Source organism: Ammodytes marinus (assembly GCF_949987685.1).
Source record: "Ammodytes marinus genome assembly, chromosome: 15".
NCBI classification, from domain to species: domain Eukaryota; kingdom Metazoa; phylum Chordata; class Actinopteri; order Uranoscopiformes; family Ammodytidae; genus Ammodytes; species Ammodytes marinus.
The window spans coordinates 22,061,567-22,082,329 of NC_137219.1; positions in this window are offsets into that span (position 1 = coordinate 22,061,567).

Consider the following 20,763-nt stretch of genomic DNA (forward strand, 5'->3'; position numbering starts at 1 on the left):
GCTTCACCTAGGGGGGTTGCATTAGGCCGACCGTGCTCTCACAAGCAAGACTTTGCATTGCAGGAGAGAGCAGACCTGCAGAGTAAAACAAGGCTGCGGCGCTGACTGTGCATTCCTCCCCGGGGATTTAAGGGGTTTTAAACTATAGCGCAGTCACACATCCAAGCGTGATCCCTCCTTAGCCTCTTTAACAGCTCAGCCGGCTCTTATTTCACATCACGTTCCCACCCCACCCTCCCCATGGGGCGACTAAACAAGCCTTCAGCATCACTCCACCCAACACAGGCTTTCTGTGACAGAGAGGCAGAAAGACACCAGACAAGACGGTGTTCTCCTCCGGGGGAAAAGGAAAACAGAGACACAAGATACACCAGCAACAGAAAAAAGTATGTTTGTGAATGCTGTTCTAGGGGTGGGGGGGGGGGTTATTGTTATTTGCACTGAATTGCAAATTATGATATTCAGTGTATTTCTTCAAAAATATATATTAGAATGGGTGTGATAAGACCATTAAAATGAGAAAAAATTATGGGACAAAAAGAAATCAAGGGACATTCAGGCTAGAATAAATAAAAATGTGATTAATCGCGAGTTAACTATGACATTAATGCGATTAATCGCGATTAAATATTTTAATCGTTTGACAGCACTATCTAGGACATAAGTAGACCTCAGAAATCAAAGGCCTAATGTGTTCTGAACATTTCCATATAAAACACTTTGGTATAATTTATCTTCTTGCACATTTGAAATAGGTATTTATAGAAGTATGTAAAATCGGAGAAAATACCCCTAGACCTCAGAGGGTTATCGATGCATCCTTCTCCACAGGCTCACATGCCTACCTTGACATGCCCACCCACGTGAGATCTGCTGTCAATATTTCACCACTCCTGTGAAGTATCATACACTGGATATGAAAAATGTATTCACCGCCTGACAACCAGCAAGGTGAGCATGTAGTGTGAGTAGTTGTCATGAGAGACAGAACAGTGGATTGGAAGAAGGAGAGGTAGATGATTTACAATGTGTGGCAGACATAAATTTGTTTTTAACAAATGCATTACATGTTCCTGTCTACTCTTGTTGAACTAAATATACAGAGATTGCCACAATTATATTTGTAATGACTTTGAGAGATAACACTTGCAGGCCCACGGGGACTATATTCTCTGTTTAGCTTAAAAAAGTGAACATAATGGGCCGTGGGACGGTGTGCACAGCTATAAATCACTGCCTAACTTCACAGACGTGCAATTTCTCACCTAAAATGACTCCAAAAATGAGCCTCAAAACTCCAATCTTCCCGTGCAATCTACTTTGAGTCTATTATGTTTCATTTGTAAAGCTGTGAATTCATGGGAGAGGTAATGAATTGCTGTGGAATTACATCATGGTTTTACAGCGAGCTGGATGTCTCTCAATAATACAGAGGGTTGTTGTGAGCAGCAATGCATTTTGGGAGGCACTCAGCAGTTGATTGGACATTTGGACCACATCGATTCACTGTGTAATACTGTAAATTTCAATTTCTTACAGAAGCATTGCAGAACCTGAGCCGGCCAAGATAATCAGTGGTGGCTAGAGGACATATTCACAGCTTGCTGGTGTATTTGGCTTATTATGTAGGCCTATATTTGATCTCAATGGTATTTTCCTTATATTGCTTTGTCAAGCTACTTCTATGCTAAAGGTCATCTATAATGCATCATTTCATGGTTTTTCAACATGAATGTGACTAGAGACTCCCAAATATGAGAAAACACAGCTCTGTCTCCTTTTCTCCACCCCCACCTTCCTCAAAACCTGTGTTCAAAAACCCCAGGTTAGATTTCTCTCCTCTTATGACATCATAATGGGAAAAGCCACACCCTCTCATTACCAACCAAACTTATAACCACCTCGAGCTTCGTAAAGCACACCACCAGATACCACGACATCTAAGTGGCAGTTCGATTCAAACTGGCAGTTAAATTCAGGGCCGATCAGAGAAGACTGGACTTTTTGGAAGGCGGGGCTTAATAGACATTCAAACGTTCTTGGTTAATATCTACTGTAACAAAGGATTTCATAGAACCCTAGCTAGGAGTTAAGTGATGCAAAGAAGCTAAAGTTTCAGTTTGATTTGACATTAGGATTGTCTTTGTTATTTTGGTGAGTAGTTTATTTTTGTGAAGAACAACTTTCACATCAAATGATCTTTATTAAGTTTGGTTCCAAACCCCTGATCATCTAAACATGATTCAAACTAAGTATTACAGACACCTCTCATTAAAACCAGCCTCCAGAAGGTTTAGAGTTGGTCAGGGTCTGACACAATAACACCATAGAACCTGAAGATAAGCTTCACAAAGGTAGTATTTTGTAAGGGTATTTGGTTTGCTCTGTGAACATCACTCTTTGCTTTGTTCCCTCCCCCTCTTGTCAACCCTAGCGAAGAGAAGATTAGGTGTAGAAGCATCTAAGAAGATGTAATTGAGGAGTGTTCGCAACTATTCACTCTTCCCCAGCAACTCCAACACTCCAGGGACCCATTGGTTACATTGTTACAGCCAGTAATTCAGTATGTGTTTATAAGGCTGCCTCGCTTTGCTGGGATTTAGCGACAACTCAGTTGACAAACTTATATACAGTATACTAAAATATTGTAGCTCAAAGATAAAAATGTAATGGTTAAATCTCTGGTGTTTCAGTAGACAACTTTATAAGTGGGCACTAGGTGCCAAGCCCTGAATGGGGAAATTATGTATAAGGACACTGAGCCGCACTTCTTGTACGGCCTTCCGCTTTGTGTTGACGTTTATTGGCCTTGTACACCAGGAGGAGGCAGAATGTACATTGGAGTTAAAGCGGCTACGAGTAACATTTAAATATCTTTTAAACAGCCTCATGTTTCCTCTGATAATCATAAATTACCTTTAACAGCAAACGAGACCATCAGTGCAAAGAAAGACGTTTTTATATAGTTTTCATTACTGCTTTTGGTCTGGTCGCACACCCAGTCCGATTTTCGGTTCGCTCGTGCAGGCTCTATGGTCACATATCCGTATTGGTCGCAGATTTCAGTGTGGCGCTGCAACACGATTTGAGAAGCCTATCCCTCCAGGTGAGGGAAGGGGAGCGGGAGCCTTGTTTGAGACAGTTATTTGTCGTCATAATGACTGATAACGGGGCTGAACCATCAAAGAAAAAAAAGAGAATGCAATGAAGAAAAGCTAAAAGGGAGAGTGATATAGGCTACGGGCGGGACGAGGGCGTTGCCAAGCAACGTGTATACAATTTCACGAGAGCGAAACTAGACTGCAGTGTTTACTCCTAAATGAATGAGCGGTTGGTACTAACACAAAGTTTGCTTTGCTTCACCATCATCAGATAACCATTATCTGAAATAGTCATTATTTTACATCAACAACACAAACCTCATCGTGATCCATACTAACTGTCGTCTCTCGTTCATTCGCTTTCTGTGAGGACACGTAATCTTTCAGCTCCGTGAGAGAGAGTAGTTAGGTGACGCTGCTGCATCAACTCATTGCAATCAGGTGTGTGTAGCACTGACTGGCATTAGTTGATGCAGTGTCAAAACCACTCTCACGGAGCCGAAAAGAATCCTCACACTTTCAACACACGGACATGCACTATATTGCGCCCTTCTCAGTTCACACTCGCACGCCTGGCACGAGCTAGAAAACAGCTTTGCGACAGCGGGCGTCGTAAAAATACTACCGCTTTTGTCCAAAGGGGACGCCAACGTGCCATGTTACTCGTAAAGTTCAGAATTCAAGCAGTTTGGAAAGAGAACATGTTGACTTTCCAAAATCCTGATTATTAATTAGACAACCACCTTCCTCAGCGCAGTTTTACAAGAATTAATCAGAAAAGAGAACATTACTTATAATAAAGACCTATGGACTTACTGGCACAACAACTAGGCCTATAGGGCTACATAAATTAAATAACCTGCCACTTCTTGTAGATTTAGCAGTCGAATAAAACATCACAAAAGGCAGGCAACACGGACATGTACAATAAAAACTCCACATCAGTTGCAACCACAAACACATTAAATCAAAAAGAGGTAGTAGGGTTTTTAGACAACGTTTAGTGTGCCAGGTTGCCTAGCAACATTGACATCCCTCAGGAGAGAGAGTTAAAACCTCCAGCGTCATAATAAGTTTGTTGTTGTATCTGCTCTGAGCTTCATTTATTTGCTTGAATAGTACTCTATTGAGCTGAAAGACAGCATTTTTAGCATTAAGCATATAAGCCAGACCCAGCATGCACCTCAAGCAACACTGTGTGTCTGTGCCTTATTTTGGTGACTTAGTGTGCTCGCAGGGTTAGTACTCATTTGTAATGGGAAGATGCAATATTTTAAGCTATACTGAGGTGCATTACTTCTAACCCTAACCCATAATGATCTAGATGCTATCACTCTCTCTGACTATTTGAAAGATAAACTGGATCGGGAAGTGAAATGTCGTAAAATCGAAACAACTTTAAGTAGATTCAGCTCTTTTTGTGTCACTGCTGAATGTGACAATGTAGCGGAGATGTATGATCCTCATCTGTGGCCTGCTGGTGCTTTTGTTCGCCGGTATTTTGAGCCACGCCAGGCTAAAGTTGCTGGTGGGGGGGCAGTTCGATTGGAAGCTAATCCACGCTACCAGTTACCTGCGCCACAGCCTGTGGTTTCTGATGGGGAGTCCCTTTCTGCTGTCAGCCAGCTAACAAGCGAATGCTGATGTGACTGGTGCGCCCGAACAATATCCCGTAATAAAGAACAATATGCGGATTGTATCGTAACAATGTACGCGGTCTACGTGTGGGACACACTGCTACAGATAAATCAAGACGCTTTGTTGTTGATACATTGTTGGATGAGTGTGATATTCTGTGTCTCCAAGAGACCTGGCTTGCCAAACAGGATTTAGACAAGTTAAATACTATACACAAGGATTTTCATGGTGCTGGGGAATCCACCACTGCCCTAAGCATGAAAATAGTTAAAGGTAGAATAGCAGGTGGAGTGGCCATCCTTTGGAACCGTAGATATGACCCAATGGTGAAAGTGATTAGATTAAATGTTGATTGGGCCATAGGGTTAGAAGTATACTTTAATGGCAAGAGGATTACCATTTTAAATATATATACACTCTGTGAATCATATAAGGCTGAAGATGAATTTTTTAACAGACTAGCTTTTATCCACTCCTTCATTGAGGACAAAAATTCTACTTGTGTGTATGTCTATGGGGATTTTAATGCTGATTTATCAGATATCAATTCTCTTTTTGCAAAACATCTGGTACATTTTTGTAATGACAATAATCTTATCATATCTAGTAAAGTATTCTTACCTGATAATAGTTTTACCTATGTAAGTGAGGCATGGCACACAACCTCCTGGCTTGACCACTGTCTGTGCACAGCAGATGCTCATGCCTCTCTAGAAAATATGGAGATTTGCTATGGTCTGGCTACCTCTGACCACATTCCTATAGCTATGTTGTTAAATGTTGACACTGTGCCCCTCCTGGTGGATACTCGGAATTCGGGCAACTCAGTGAAATTAAACTGGGCTAATCTATCTAAAGAGGACATTGATAGATATACTGGCTTAACTGACAGCTTACTAAATCATGTTGTATTGCCGAGGGATGCCATTATGTGTCTAAACATGAACTGTGCTGACACACAGCATGCTGCTGACATATGTGATTTATATGATAACATTACAAAAGGTTTAAATACCTCTGCTAGGTCTTTCTGCAGTCTTAAGAAGGTGGTTAACATCAAACCTGGGTGGAAGGAGTATGTGTCTGAACACCATGCTGCAGCAAGGGAAGCCTTTAAACTTTGGACTGATGCAGGAAGGCCTAGACAGGGTGATGTGTTTGAGTGTAAAAAACAAGCTAATGCCAGATATAAATATGCTCTTCGTCATATTAAGACAAAAGAGAATACTATTAGAGCGGACTTGCTTGCTAGGAATCTACAAAAGAACAACTATGTTGACTTTTGGAAAGCAATCAAAGTGATGAATAACCATAAAACGTCTTTACCACATGACATTGAAGGTATCTGTGGTTCAGATAACATTGCAAAATTATGGCGTGAGCATTATATCAAGCTGTTCAACTGTGTCAAGAGTAATGTTGTTGCTGTTAATAATGTTGATATGGACACTAATGTTACAGTAAGGCCAGCAGAGGTGGCACATGCTATTGAGACGCTTGATAAAAACAAAACATGTGGTACAGATGGTATTGCTGCAGAGCATCTTAAGCATGCCAGCTATAGGCTCTCTCCACTGTTAGCCATGTGTTTCACTGGTATCATGGTGTTCTCCCTGACTCCATCTTGTCTGTTTTGCTGGTTCCTGTGCTTTTGGAGAAGGCTGGCAAATTAAACAGCATGGACAATTATAGGCCAATTGCCCTTGCCAGTACCCTGTCTAAGGTGCTGGAAAAAAATATTTTAAATAGGATGGAAATGTATGTATTAACTACAGACAATCAATTTGGATTCAAGAGAAAACATAGTACTGATTTATGCATTTATGCTCTAAAGGAGATTGTCGCTAAATATCAACGCCAAAACACCTCTGTGTTTCTCTGTTTCATTGATGCCTCTAAGGCATTCGATAGAATCAACCATGCAAAACTATTTGTAAAACTACTTATGAGAGATGTTCCTAAATATATTGTTAGAATTCTAATGTATTGGTCTGCTCAGCAAACATTCCAGGTCAAATGGGATAATACTGTTTCTGATCCTTTTCATGTGGCGAATGGGGTCCGTCAAGGAGGAATCTTATCTCCTATTCTTTTTAATGTATATATGGATGACCTTTCAAGACAGCTAAATGAATGTACAACAGGATGTATTGTGGGAGATCAAGTTGTGAATCATCTCATGTATGCTGATGACCTGGTTTTACTTTGTCCATATTCTGCTGGGTTACAAGAGCTGTTGAGGATATGCACACAATATGGAAGAGAATTTGACATCAACTATAATGCCAAAAAGAGTAGGGTCGTTATTGTGAGATCTAGAGAGGACAACAAATCCTCTTTTCCTGCTTTCCACCTCTCAGATGGTCTCTTAGAAATATCCAGGGAATTAAAATATCTAGGACATGTCTTCTCAGATGATCTCATGGATGACAGTGACATTCGTCGTCAATGGTGTAAAATATATGCACAGGCCAACATGATGATGAGGAAATTTTCCATGTGTTCCACAGATGTTAAGTGTGCTCTGTTTAGGGCTTATGTCACGCCGCTGTATACATCTCTGGTCCTCTTACAGAGTGAGAAGTATGCATAGGCTTAGAGTGGCATATAATGATGCCATGAGGTTGTTGCTCTGTGTTCCTAGGTGGCACAGTGCTAGCCAGTTATTTGTGTCCTCTAATATACCTACATGTCAGGCACTGTTACGAAAGTTAATGTTCAATTTCATGTGTCGATTGGATGTATCAGAAAATAGCATCATTATAGCCTTAACCAACCCTATGATGGGCTATAGGTTCCCATCCAGGCTTCGAAAGCATTGGCATGATAGCTTGCACCTATTTTAGTACAGTGTTTTATTGAGTAATGCATTTTAATGTGTTTTATGTGTGTGTGTATGTTGGATGTGAGTGGACCATCTGAGTCCTTAATAAAGATTATTATATTGCATTGTTGCGACTGCACCTCTCACAACCCTTTATCTCACATTGTGCTCTGCCGGTGCAACAGTGTTTGACTGTTATCCCTAATGTTCTTGCCTGATAGTGTATAATAACACTGCCACAGCATCTTTTAGACATATACACATATATAATATGGATGTTTGTGGTCTTGTAGCTATTTGCATAAACCTGGCCAGCAGGTCAGTCCTTTATACGAGTTCACTAAACCTTGAGATATATACAGATACAAAAGGCCCCACAGAGTAAACCCAGACAGATACTGATGTGACTAGCAAAGCTGTTATATTTTCAATGCATTGAATTAAATACTTTTTCTCCTTTGACAAAATAGCACAAAGAAGGCTCGGTGGAAGGCTTAAACATGGGCCAATAGGGATCCATTAAACAGGCACAATACATAAACAGATGAAAACAGTGTTACACCACTCCACACTTGACCTTCACATGTGTAATGATAACACACACCTACACAGCCCCCTGTAACAAAGCAAATAACCCCACAGAATAGGAATGCACCAAACATGTTGGCCCCAGGCACTTCAATACATGAAGAAAGGCCCATGAGCTTTCAGTCCCTCTTTATATAGACCGCACTGCTCACCTGGACCACACAAACAGCCTTCCCCTCCAAACATAAAGGACAGTTTACAGAGAAGAACACATAGTGGTATCAAGCTGTGCAGATACTTTTAGATGTTGTTGTCCAGAATCTGACACATTTCTCTGGAAAATGTCAGTTGCCACTCTAGTACAACTGAAGAAGATGAAATGTTGTTATATTTAGAAAAAAATCAACAACAAAGTGAATTTAGATAAATCCCCATGATTTTGGAAAATCCATAGAACATGGTCACAGCATTAAGTGGCCTAAATTAGCCAAAAAACATACCAGGTTACCAACTGATTATTCAGACAAATAATATTCACAGAGTGTAAATAGTTTATCTTGTATGCAAGTATATCTTGCTCTTGAGTCCCTGTTAAGTTCAGAGATGTATATTTTCTATCGTCTTTTGCATCCCGTTCCTATTTGAGACATAAGTGAAGAGAACAGTGTACAGAATGGCTCAGTCATGCCGTCAAAAATCCACACGACTGCTCCATGTTGTACACTTATTGTGGATGGATACTTCATTTAATTGCATAGCTAATGCAATGTCCTTAATTACATATGAAACAGAACTAAGCAGCTAAATTGTTGATACATTTAACATAACCGTTGGAATAATATCACATGTATTTGGGAGCTATATAAAGACCTTTGGAGAGACTGTATTTACACTGATAATATGATTACTATCCACAAACCACAGTTGGTATGGCAACAAGACCAGAATCACTAAGGCTTGTGAGGCATTGGATTTGACCCTAAAGTCATCTCGGCCCCTGTGATTTATGATACATGTCCACATCATGATGTGTAAAATCCCAGTCTGCCTTGCTCTCTGTAGTCCTACATTGCTCGTATTCATGTTATGGCTTTTCTTCTATCAAAAGATAAAGAACTGGGATCACAGCGCGACCCTCTGACCTCCTTCTTATATCATATCTGTCGGAGTCCATCCAGACCCTGTCACTGGAATGTGCCTAGGCATGAGTGGAGGAGAAGTACAGGCAGCGCTCAAGCAATAACTAACTGCAGCATATGAATCAGTACTTTCAAGAGCTTTTCATGGAAGATTTGATGTTGTTCTCCACTGTACCATATAGCGCGAACGTATGTATGTATCAGGTCAACCTCAAAAGATTACCTGTTCACTTGAAAGATAGTGATCTGAGCATGCAGCTGTGGAAGCTGTACATCGACTTGGGATTGCTTGTGGTTTTATGGTGGTGATGCAGATCTAAGCCAAAGGCCACGCGGGAAGGGGATGATGGGAAAGAGTCTTGTGTTGTCATTGCCTCAAGTGCATTATTATTTATGTTTGCGTTCTTTTGCTTTACCCATGCACTTGTGATGAGTTGTGATACTGGCGTCTTCTTATCAAGCGCTTTCAAATCGCAAGACACAAGATTCTCTTTGTGGGTGTAAGTGACTTTGGCGGTTAGGGTCATTGTCAAGGAAACATGGATTCAACTTTCTTACCTTCCAAATGCTCTCAATGGAATAATGAGATGGACTCAAGAACAAATACCAATGCTATTGAAAAAGGCCTGAAGCTGTGTTGGTATAATATGCCAAAAAGATTGGTTATGAAATAATGCAATATTAAAATGTACAGTATACATGTGAAGAGAAAAACACAGGAGGGATATTATTTTTGAGGCAGGTTCAAGGTGATGATCTGATACTGATCGTATCTCGCTTTTTACCATTTAGCCATTTCAATTTTGAAAAAAAGATATCACCCAGTGGAATTCATAAGCAATAAACAAAATATTTATTTAATTTCTTGTCGTTGCTCATTGTATAGCAATCTTTAAAAAGACACTGTTGTGTCACTGACATTACAGAGTAACGCGCCCCACACACATCCTACCTCTACTGCGCGTCTACCTCGCGTCTGCGTCTGACTTTTGGTCACAGACTGTGAAATCAACGTAGAGCGAGCACACATCCAACCTCAGACGCACTGCTGAGGCGCGTCGGAGGCACGTCTGCAGCGCCGCTCCCCTTCACCTCAGGAGGCTCGCCTATTTTTTTCTGAGAGCAGCGCGTCTCTCTCGCGTCTCTGTGCTTTAACTGATAGAGAAATACTCTGCTGACAGTCATACCAGCAGCATTCACTCTAGTTACACGTTTACCCGGTGTGTTTATTTCAAAATAAAACATCCCTCAGTCGTATACGCGAATAATCCCTTTATTTCACGATTTAATTGTGCAATCAAAATCCGAGGGATGTAAAACCTAATTTTCAATTAGTTCTGGCATTTCATTTTTGGATAAATGACACATATAGAGATCCAATATAGTGAAGAAATAAAAAAGATCATGATGAGCGCAACAGTTTTCCGTTGCTCTATCTGTGTCTACGGCCTTCTTCTTCCCCGACCACACCCCCCTCTCTCTCTCCCGTATAAATCAGTAAAGTGATTTTTGAAATACTCTGCTGAGAGTCATATTGACTTCATACTGGCAGCTTTCGCTGTAGTTTCACCATTTCCTGGTGTGTCCCCTTCAAAATAAAACTTCCAACAAGCGAAAATATGGCAAAAAAAAAGAAAAAAAATGGCAATGGGGCGCACGGATTACTGTCCAGACTCAATATAAATCATATGCATCATAGATGACATGAAAGAACTTCATTTTTAATGGGAATTATCTATGAAAACTCTATGTAGAAAGATAGGGCTTTTAGAAGCAGCGCTGCAGCAGCAGCTGCTGAGACGTTGCATGTGTGTCCGAGAAAAGTCCGAGAGAGGCAGCAGTAAGGTAACGCGACGCGCTCCAGAGGTAGACGCAGGATGTGTGTGGGGCGCGTTAGGATGCTACTGCAAATGTATGACACTTCTCTGCAGCTGTGCTAATGGATGGCATGTGGTAAAATACTGCTGCTCGCCATGAGACTTAATTGCTTGAGCTCGCCTTCCATCTGCACAACAATCTATCACCTTCAAAATAATTTTGCTACCACTTGCACTTAAATAACTAGCTGTGGACAGTGTTAAATCTCTTTTCAGTTTTACCTTTGTTCTGGTAATGTAGTGTAGGCCTACACATTTGCTTTTTTTATAGGTTAAAATAGGAAAATAGACAAGCTTAAACTAGATATTTGGCTATAATATATAGCCAAATAGCAATAGAAATATCAATAGAAATTATGTTTTCTCTGTGGATTACTAATCATTGTAATTTGACCCAACGGTGATATAAAAACATTGAGAGGTGCAGCTTTAAAGTAAGTTCAACTGAACATTGGGAAATTCTTTGTGGTCTTATCTTGTGATCGCAACGTGTGGCCACAGTGGCCACTGTTCAGCCAAGGTGACACAGTCTGGCTTTTAAATGCTTAATTAGACCTCAAAAGCAATTCCTTCTGCATGTGGGATGTGGTATGCATATTCCTCTGACCTCTCCATTTATGCTATGTATCAGTCTAATGAAATAAATCAGCACCCGACAGAGTTAGGTCATACTCAGATCCACATCTTTGAAATCACCTCCAGCCTTGCACTCTGGAATGTAAACAACATTGCCATCTTCAAAGGTTTCCATCAAGCCTGGGGTCATTTTAGTGTATTTTCACTGATGTACTGTAGACCTGATGGAAACTCATTCTCTGTTTACTTCGAGATCACACCAATCCAACGTCTGCTATCGACGTGAGGGTTAACCATGCGTTTCCTCCGCAAAAGCTTGGGGCACAATTGCTCCTGCATGGAGTGTGTGTGTGTGTGTATTGCCTCCTATTTAGCAGTTGATGAATGCTGGCTGTGACCCTGTGTGTTGAATCCCATCTCCTACGCAGTGCCTCTCCTCTTGACAGTTACATTCACAGGAGCAGGCACTGGCAGCAACGTCCCATCTGTCCTTTGTCTGAAGCATATGACTGGAGACACGTGTTCAACGATATGTTTTTCATAAAGTCTGGTAGAGAATCTGCCTTAATATATGAAGCCGGTGTGCCCAAAGTTTTTTCCGTTACATTTTGACCAAATGAATAATTGTGTATTTCTTTTTTGTACGCTGTAGGTGTAAGGCTAGTACTTCTGGGTTTTCATGTTCTCTGATCTGTACAATCTCGTTATGGTTTCTATTTCCTTCAGCTCCCTCCCTGGTGCCTCTCTCTCTCTCTCTTCATCTCTATGTGTTTCTTTTTACTCTTTGATACTTGCTTGTGATAAAAGTGCAATATGAATAATTGAACTCAACCTTGGAATTTCTGAAAAACTTGTCACCTCCCTTAAGTAAACAGAAGATTGGAAAAATTCAAGGAGAGCAGGTTGTAAGTAAATTATTTCTAACGCCTAAAATTTATCTTATTTTTTAGTGGACCAAAAACGTGTCCTAGTTTGAAAGGACTAATCGCTCTACACCGTTTCCGTTTGTCATGACTTATTTTTCATGGATGGAAAGGATACGAGCAGGGCCATTCAGTCTGACCCGAATCCGTCACAGAAATGGTAAGCAAACATATTGTTATTCCCCTGAGCAGTTAGCACAAAGACAGTGATTTCCTGCTGAGGTCAATTGATCAATGTATCTGTGACCTGAATAGCTGATGCAATATGTTGCATTAGACGGTTCATGTAGTAGAGGAAACTGGTGGATGTACTGTTACCGCACTGATCTGCTAATATCACTAGATTCACTTCAGAGGTGTCGGCCAGAACACCACTCAAGGCTCAATACGTCAGAATATGAAGCATAAGACGAGGAGACGATGACTGAGGATTTATCCGCGGTTTATTTCTTCCTTCCTTCAGATGCAAAGCAGCACAGAACCCGGGAAAAGAACGATAGCCGTGGCCGTTTATTAACGTGCATAAATTATAACTTAAAACAATGATCGGTGAACTCCATGTACTTACTCACACGGGTGATGCACACAAACTCAGGAAAGCACGTTCGAACAGTGGAATGTAATGTTACTGCGTCAAATTGCACGCTCACATAACAGAGAAATGGAAACATCACTATACAGACACCCTGGCTGACTGACGTCACAGCCACTAACTGACAGTTATAACGCCATCTGCACTGAATAACACACATCTTCAAACACTATAAGGAAATAAAAAACTATGTAACATATACACTTTTGGGACTTTGATAGAATTGGCACAATAAATATTATATGAATACTTAAATAATCAATGAAGCCTGCTAGCTAGTTAAGGCAGTCAACCCGAGTCATGTTGCTACATGTACACCATGGAGGAATTATAAGTAGTATGCCAAATCGAATTATGGCATCTCCTTCTTGTGCAAACAAAGCAATTTTTATAAAAATAAATCTATTCAACCAATTTCAAGTACATGCTTTTAATATAATTATGGACCTTTGATTGATATCCAGATTTTTTTGGTGGGGTTGGACAGAAGAATCTTCTTCGTCCTTTGCATCGGACTGAATGGTGGGGTCAACTTTCTGGTCCAGAATAGAAAGCATGGGAGACTATGATTGGTTCATGTAGTCGTTGACGTCAACATGGATTGACGAAAAAGATTGTGATATATGGCTGGTCTCAGGAAGTTACATTGACGACAACACATTCAAACATATTCTCTCAATTTGGCGGTCTATTTGAGCTACTTCCGATCTCTTCCCTCGATTTTGCCATTGCTGCTGCTCCTGCAACATTACTCTGCTCTGCCTGCTTTTCAGCCCCAGCATCCACCTTTAAGTTACGGGGGGAAAGATATTTAATCATCACTCTTCGATATTACATATATATGTGGGGAGTGTTGAGGCTGGAGCCTAGAAACCAAACTCTACCAGATATTGCTCAATGAAAGATGAGTTGTCTGAGTGAATGAATCCCTCTGTAATGCAGTTACAGTAGGCCTTCACAAAGCATTCATGTTGTTATATATTCAATGCAGACCAATGCATTGCTCCTGAACCTCTGCTCCTGAATGATAAAACCAATCAATGGCATAGTTTCTTATTAAAATAAATGAGTTTATAATCTGTGGAGACAGTTGAGTCTCATAATATAATAGAGTAGCTCGGATTAAGCCTTAAAAGGCAGTACGTCAAAAACACTCTTATTATATATATATATATATATATCGGTGTGAGGAGAATGGATGTATTGTGAAAAAAAACATACTATACTAATCCCTCACCCCTGATTGATTTTAAATGGTCAAACAGAAATAGAGCAGCACATCCACATGTGGACAACATTATTGTGTTTTCACAAAAAGCCCAGAGTGCAGATTAAAAATATGCAAGGACTGTTTATTTTCTTTTTGCTAAGGTTTTATTAACCCAGACTCTTTGTGTGGACTACAATAGCTGCATAAGGTACACTGTTTTCCACACTTTCCCTTCCCCAGCATCCACTCTCCAACACTCCTTTGCATTATTAAAAATTACTGCGGGCGATAAAAGAATAGCCACATCAAATGGCTTCTCACTACTCTTGTAGTTGTTGTAAACAGAATGTAATTTGACTAGGCAGCAGTTTGTCCCTGTAAGCTGTTTAATGTGTGATGTGCTTCTGAAAAAACAATGGGAGCCGGAGACTCTCCCAAGCAGGGAGGGGACAGCCTGCAGCAAAACACACAGGAGGAACATCTTTGGACTTTTCAAGGACAACAATGGTGAGACAAAATGAAGTACAATTGAACTTAGATGACTGAGACTTAAAGTGCCTCAGAGTGAGGACAGGAGGACCAGAGGGGCGGATGATAACATACTTTTCCTGTGTCTATTGAGTTAAAATGGAAACAAATGGACCTCATTGGCCCTTTCCAAATGAGTCTGGAGCCACACAACAACATTCTCTTTTCCTGGTACTCCTCCTCCTTTGGCCCACTTGTTATCTATTTAGATATATTTGCAAACCTCTAGTGGACTTTGTGTTGACACCAGCAGACACGAATTGGGATGCAGCTGCCCAAGTCTCTTTAAAGTGATAGATGTGGCAGGAGGCGCTACTTTGTGTGTTTCCCCAAGACGCTTCTGGCTCTCATGGTGAAATAAACACTCGAAAGATGACGGATACATCTTTGTATTCAGTGATTTACTGGACAGTTACTGCCACACATTCTTTATGACATAGTTTAGTCTAAAATAAAAACTCTGAATGGCTATATTACGCTTTGGAAAAAGCTGTCGCTCAGGCAATTTTGCAGTTATCAGCCTAATATTTCTTCATTCATAACGCTGTGTGCTCCACTCTATGGGAAAATCAATGAAGACCTCGCTGCATGCTGATCGTCACATGACAGTGTAGCAGCGTAGAAGCCCAAGTTATCCTCTATGAACATAGTGCTCTTGAATGCAGACCGAAAATGATCCATTCCCCTAATCGAGGCTAATCAATTGGTTTACTTTGAATCCCTGTCTCGTGTCAGTTCAGTTGAACAAATCTGTTTACCTTATCAGCATTGTTAATGATATTCAACAGAAAGTAACATCTCATTATACTGTATTTCCAGGGGTGTATTTCCCCTGATGGCGTTGTCGGCTTTCCCCTCAATTCTCCCCCTATTGCCTTTGCTACAACAGCATGACCTGCATGACTCGATTGTACCAGAGGAGTGAAATATGAGAGAGAGAAGAGCTATTTGAATGGAAACATGATCAGAAATGTAGAGTTGATTTTACATATGTGTTAAAGCCCTGCAAACCCAAATCCACAAAATCCTTCTATGTCGTTTTTTGCATCTCAAAAGAGTTAGGAATATTTATCTGTCCAAATGGAAGATATGGTCATTTAGGTTTTATGAACCTTACATAAAATTTGTTTTGCTCTGGTTCTCATTACACAAGAAGTATTTTGAACCAATCACGGCAGTTCTCTGCCCGAACTTTCTCTAAAATCATGACTGGCGCCATGGAGAACTTTTGATACGTCCTCACAGTCCTGTCAAACTGTCTAAAAAAGCAGTTTTTTTAACTATGTTTTTTAAGGTTCATGAACCTTTATTTTCAATCACATTTTTGTAAAAGCTTATTGATACATCCAACTTTGATATCGTATATTGCTTGGACTATTTGAGACCAAGTTTTCAGGGGCTTTAAGTTGGGCAAATAAGAGCCGTGGAACCAGATCAGATAACTTTTTTCAGTACAGCCGTGACATATTTAATCTATATGCAAAAACTCTACATCATTTTTTTTCATAGTGCCCTTTGATGGTCAGTGTGAATGTTAGAGAACAACTTAACCATGGTTTCCAAAGAGGTGAGCGTGCTGATTAAATTAGTTTATCTTTTTCTGAAAGGTTTTTCCATGACGCTTTATTCTTGTGAAGACAAAAAGACTGAACCAGTGTGTCTAATTGCTTACTGTACCGTTGACCTGTTGCAGACACTATTATCCGAGTCCCATCAGGAGTCTGTTACTAATCCTCTATTGGAAGCGTAAATGTTTGATGAGAGCCACTTCTGTAGAGGTTGATGGGGGTTCGTTTTCACAGCAATTGCACTTTAAACATCCAAATGTTTCTCAGGGCGATTAGAGCCACTGTGTGTGTGTGTGTGTGTGTGTGTGTGTGTGTGTGTGTGTGTGTGTGTGTGTGTGTGTGTGTGTGTGTGTGTGTGTGTGTGTGACTGCCAACACCGGCAAGACTCTTGTCTTCTGTAGAGAATTTAGCAGCATTAATAATTCATGGTTTATAAGACAGTTTTTTAAAGGTTTGTTTTACTGATCTACTCTTATTCAGAATAAGTGCAGCAATAAAACACACTTAAAGGGGACATATTATGAAAAACCAAACATTGCCGGTGTTTGGGCACACTGTTTAGGTTATTGGCGTCCCTACCAGCACACACAAGCTTCAAAAAGACAAATATGTCTGTTTCCTCTGGGACACTTATTTCGAAAAAGGGGGGATTTGAAGGTTTCTTCCAAAAAACACCGACTGATGACGAAATCGGTCGGTTTTCATTATCATAAATACTCCCACGGGAAAGCTCACCAGAAACTCGGCAGTTGATTGGCAAATCAAGACGCCCCGTTGGTAACCACACACACCTGGCTGAGCCTCCACTCGCTCATGCAACAACAGAGGAGAAGCAAGCTGCAGTGTGAGCTCAACCTCAAGCTACCATCACACCCCAGCCTCGAAGCACACTAGGGCTGAATGGATTTACTTCATTTTTTGTTAGGCTATCTCCAGCAAAGGTTTGCAATCTGTTAGTGTGATCAAAGCCTTTTTACTGGAGTGTGGAGGAGACTGTGCCAGGAAGACTGAGAGACACCATCCGTCCGAAATGTAAGTAGTCCTATTTTAAAAATAATTCTGTCCGTTTGTTAGTTCAATGTCTGTAATGTGCTTTATTTTATCCCTCCTATAATAACCAACACCGACTGAAATGAGAGAATGCGGGGTTTAGTCGTTAGCATTAGCGCCCGCTAGCTTTACTGTTAGCTTTATGCTAACGGTTGGAGCTGTGAGTCTTTTGCAGTGACTGTTATTTGGCTCTTTTGTGAGCTCACGTTAGTCCTGCCGTGACAGCCCCTGAGTGAAAAACAGACGGTGAAACTGTAGGGTGTGTTGGAAACTGAAGAGTATTTTTTTAATAGCTTCATCCTGCTACCTGCTAGCTGTCTGATTGTATAGCTCAAGTACACACCGCAATAAGTCTGCGGACAGTGTGTAGTTAGGGTGACCAGATCCCAATTCACCAGATGTGGGACAAAGACTACGTTTGTGCGGGAGAATGCGGGACAAAGTGCCGTTTTTTTAAGCAAAATAAACCTGTAGTACAAGCAGCAGTAGGCCTATTACATGATCTCCAGTGTAATGTACACATAGACAGGGATACTGTAAGTTGTCTCTGCTGGTGTTTGTTTCCTGTCCATTATATTTCAAAAAGCACACAGTATCACTCAGAACTTGTTGCTTATCGAGCCAGGGCTGTACTGAATTTGTTGTAGCTTTGCCATAACAGATGTATGATGTAGGCCTATACATGCTAGGCTACATGATGTAACATTGAATGTGCCATGTTTTACAGGTGTCTGAGTGACCTGATGGAGCCGGACGGAGCCACCAAGACCGTCACACTATCCGTTCCTTCAGAGGAGGATGTGTTCACTGGGGGGGACAGGTGGTCTTCTTCAGGGCCCAACAACAACTGGACAGTTACATAAAAGTTATGGCTTTGCTTCTGTTTGATATGTACACTTCATATTTTCATTCCACTGGCTATGAATAAACTGCTTTATTTTTAAGGATGTTTTTGGTCTTTTTAAAATGTAATGATACTGTTTTATTAGAGAAAATCTTCAGCGAGATGAAAATGTGAGTTTCAAGTAATCCTTTACTACAGGTAGCAAACAGTGACAGTAAGCAACACAATACATTTTTTAACGGTAAAACTTTATTATGAATGAGTGATCACAATACAAATGATACATTATCTACTAGATATTGAAATGTTGTCAGATAATTTGCAGCTCTGACAAACCTGAAGCATAATTATTTCAACCATACATTTTACAAAAGATAATGCCTTTCCAGTGAATCTTGACATGATTCAGGATACATTCTTTTCCATTATGGTTACTGTACATTTTTACATGTCAACTCAGTATCGGTTCACAACCAAAGCTTTTTCACTCCACTGGGCTGTAGATCATTCCACAGACCTGTAAAGACAAACGTAAAACAGGGTGTATGTTACCAGTTTAGAGAGTTTATGCATAAATACTTAGCTCAAATTATGTTATTGACTGTGACATAATTAAACAGTATTTACCTGAGGATAATGTCAGGGAAATCAGAAATCTTGATGCCATTTTCACAGTTTTCAGCTCAGACTCCTGTCTGAACAGGTTCAGTTGTACATCTTTTAGTTTAGAACTGGTTAGTGTGCCGATATTTGTGGTAGAAATGAAGCTAAACATGTTTACATTGGTCTCCATGCTGCATTGGCCAAAAGTAAACAAAACTGACAGCTGGGCGTGTGCCATGCCCAAGTAGGTAGGTATAGAGTAAATGAGCAGGGCGGTGCATGCACGCCCATGTAGATCTGACCAGTCAGAGCAGACTAGGATTCTTGCGAAGGGGGGTAAGCTGTCAAAACCTACCTTTTGAGATAGAGGGCAGAGAAGGCTGGAAAAGGCGATGAAGAAATGGGAAATGGTAGAAAACTATTGGGTTTTTTGAACAATAAACCATGAAAACCTTTTCTAGTAGACCTTGGAAATACACCTTTAAAACCGAGATTTTGCATAATATGTCCCCTTTAAAGATGCAATGCTAGAACAATACTACCAAGGGGATTTCTCAATGTGTCAATAAGTGACTGAGTAGTTGAGGTAAGTAGAGTTTCCTGGTGAGATGTCTATCTATTCCAATATGCATTTCAAGCCCACTTTATTGCTGTAAATACCCCACATACAGTAATTGTCCCTATCTTTGGAAAGGCATCTGTGAGGTCGCCTAAAGTTTTTTCAAGGATGCTATTGCACATACTACTGTCATTGTATGCAGTATGCACTATACACTATGCATACTGTTATTGCAAGAGGTAGGAAAGTAATCATGGTATGCAACTGATGCAAAAGGAAATGATGCAGCATCTTAGATTTTAATAGACACATTTCCATACACATGTTACGACTACTAAGGTGTTGAGTGTCTGGCTCAAAGACGCTTCAGTATAAACACTGAACAAAAATGTAACCCTCCTGTTATGTTCATTCGTCAGGAACAGCAATGGTGTTCCGGGTCAATTTGACCCGGTGCATGTTTAAATCTCCAAGCAGTGTGAACATGTCATTACCAACTCCATTACTAACTATTCTATCAATATTTAGTGCAATGTGGTGTTCCACCTCTAACACAGGGGTGTCCAAACTAAGTTGGCCCGCGGCCCGCTTTTTATTGGCCCGCGGCCGATTTAAAAAATATAATGTAATATGGCCCTTTGAAAAAAAAAATTTTTTTTTTTTTGCATTTCTTAGTTAACCCACTAGTGCAAGGGTGTCAAACACTGATTGATTGGCCCGTGGCACATTTTAAAAATATAATGTAATATGTAATTTTTAAATAATTTAAATGCACTCATCATATTACTGAGAAATATGTCCCATAAAAGAAAAAGAGCAACAAGCCCATCCCAGAGGACCCTGCATAATATTTTATTTTAAATTAATATTATTATGGAAAATCTATGTGTCCTTCTCCAATAGCTTCTAATTCATCTGACCACAGTGTCTCCATTTTTTTTTCATACAAAATTCTTCAGCCTTAGCCTCTTAATTTCCCTCTCAAAGTGCACCAGATTCATGCATTTCACTTTAAAAACTTTAAAAAATCTCCCGGGGGGGCATACCCCCGGACCCCCCTAGGAGGGTCAGGACCTGGGCTGGATACTACTTTCACCCTGCTGGACATTGGACGCAAAGGCAGAAAACACTGGGTGTATCATTGGCATATAAACAAGAGGTGAAATGTGTCTGTTTAATGTGCAAGGAAAGTGTTGCCGTGAA